The sequence below is a fragment of the Spea bombifrons genome, chromosome 2, assembly GCF_027358695.1.
Source record: "Spea bombifrons isolate aSpeBom1 chromosome 2, aSpeBom1.2.pri, whole genome shotgun sequence".
NCBI classification, from domain to species: domain Eukaryota; kingdom Metazoa; phylum Chordata; class Amphibia; order Anura; family Pelobatidae; genus Spea; species Spea bombifrons.
The window spans coordinates 78250624-78253274 of NC_071088.1; positions in this window are offsets into that span (position 1 = coordinate 78250624).

Consider the following 2651-nt stretch of genomic DNA (forward strand, 5'->3'; position numbering starts at 1 on the left):
TTAAAGCTTTGATGATGAGCAAGAAACACATGGCAAAAAGCCCTAGCGTCCTGATTGGTGGGTGTTGTCACCTGACCAGGGCTGACCAATCAGAGCGAGGGATTCCTACCCCAGCGACCAATCAGCAGCCGGCCTAGGAATCCCTCGCTCTGATTGGTCAGCCCTGGTCAGGTGACAACACCCACCAATCAGGACGCTAGGGCTGAGGGGCAGCCCCTGATTGGCTGAGCCTAGTCAGCTGACCCCAGCGACCAATCAGCACCCGGCCTAGGAATCCCTCGCTCTGATTGGTCAGCCCTGGTCAGGGGACACCACCCACCAATCAGGAGGCTAGGGCTGAGGGGCAGCCCCTGATTGGCTGAGCCTAGTCAGCTGACTCTAGCGACCAATCAGCAGCCGGCCTAGGAATCCCTCGCTCTGATTGGTCAGCCCTGGTCAGGTGACACCACCCACCAATCAGGAGGCTAGGGCTGAGGGGCAGCCCCTGATTGGCTGAGCCTAGTCAGCCGACCCCAGCGACCAATCAGCAGCCAGGCCAGGTTTCCCTCGCTTTGATTGGTCAGCCCTGGTCAGGTGACACCACCCACCAATCAGGAAACTAGGGCTGAGGGGTAGCCCCTGATTGGCTGAGCCTAGTCAGCTGACCCCAGCGACCAATCAGCAGCCGGCCCAGGTTTCCCTCGCTCTGATTGGTCAGCCCTGGTCAGGTGGCAACACCCACCAATCAGGACGCTAGGGCTGAGGGGCATCCCCTGATTGGCTTAGCCTAGTCAGCTGACTCCAGCGACCAATCAGCAGCCGGCCCAGGTTCACCTCGCTCTGATTGGTCAGCCCTGGTCAGGTGACACCACCTACCAATCAGGAGGCTAGGGCTGAGAGGCAGCCCCTGATTGGCTGAGCCTAGTCAGCTGACTCCAGCAACCAATCAGCAGCCGGCCCAGGTCCACCTCGCTCTGATTGGTCAGCCCTGGTCAGGTGACACCACCTACCAATCAGGATGCTAGGGCTGAGGGGCAGCTGCTGCTTGACTAAGATAAGCCTGTCTTGGCTCAGTATCTCTACATCTCTACATGTAAAGAAGCAACACAATTCTCTGAGGAAACTATGAGTACTAGATGAGTTACAGTGAAAGGAAATGTTCAACTTACCATTGTAGATAAGAATAACGCAGGCTCAGGCTCAGGCTCAGGAAAGACTAGGGAATCTCGATATGTATAAGCTTGGAGAAAATACTGGAAATCCTTAAAGGCATTTAACAAATCACAGGAGGGATGTTTGTTTCAAAAGAGGAGATATGGTTAAACAAGGTCATAATCTGAAACTAGTGAGTTAGAGGCTTAGATGGAATGTAAAGGAGTTTTACTCCTAGAGTGGTAGAGAAATGGAACAGTCTCCCAGCAGAAGCGGTAGAGACTAAAAGCGAGGGAACGTTAGCTTCAAAGACACAACACAACAGAAAAGGGATTGAACAGGACATGTTAAAGCTATGGAAAGAAGAAGAACTACTCATGATAAGTGAAGGAAAATACATTAGTATTATTGGAGATGATAGGGTCTGTGACGCCTTGTGCCTTCAGTAACAGCAAAGGTGGAAGCAGGAAAAAAACAACTAAAACACAAAAAAATAGGGACAATGGCAATGCAAAAACAGAGACAGGGGAAATACTGTACAAAGATAAGCCCTGGCCTGGACACATCCCACTGCAACCACAGCACCTGGATTTCTCAAAGAAAATGAACATCAAAAGAACCAACGGCTGCAAGTGAAGCTTAACCCCCGCCGGGTCTCAAACCCAATGCCTGGTTGGCTGGTGGAGTCACTTGACCAGGTTCAACCAATCGGACACATCCCACTGCAACCACAGCACCTGGATTTCTCAAAGAAAATGGATGAGGACAATACACAAGGGTGTGGGGGGCAATGGGGCATTCATTTACATGTAGGGGTGGCTGAGGGTCATCACATAAATCAATACACAATGTGGGGATGTATGGTGGGATAACTATACAATGCAGGGGTAATTTTTAAGTTGATGATTTTGTACGGCCTGTGAATGATGATATAAATATTCAAATGTGGGGAAAATGGCTAATGCTGACAGAGTGACCCAAATCCCTTTGAGTAAATCATTCAATTTAAATGCATGAACTGGGTGGCTTGTGTTTTGGTCTACCTGGTTGCAAACAATAGCTTTTTTCTCCCTCACCAAACAAAAAAAATGCAGAAGAGAGCTCAGAGAAAGTTCAGATGGAGCACAAAGGAATTGAACCCTGGACCTTAAGCACTGGGGTTTAGCTCCTTAACCATTACTCTACATAGTCATATGGGAGTGACACCTAGCTTGTCTCCCTCACAAACACAATTAATAAACGAAAGAAGGGTAGCATATACACTACAGACACTAGCAAACCTGTCCCCTGCAAACAATCCATTGGTTTTTGACCTCATTGCAATCTTGTAGCGTGCCTTCCTCCCAAACAAACACACCAAATAAATCAATTGGAGTGAATTAAACCCAAAACCTCAAAAACTAAATTCAACATCTCTACCATTGCACCACAGAGAACAGGTATAAGGCCCTGTTTTCAATCTTTTCGTTTTTACAGCCCTTTAACTAGCCTGACTCCCAAACAAATGTACTAAATAAACT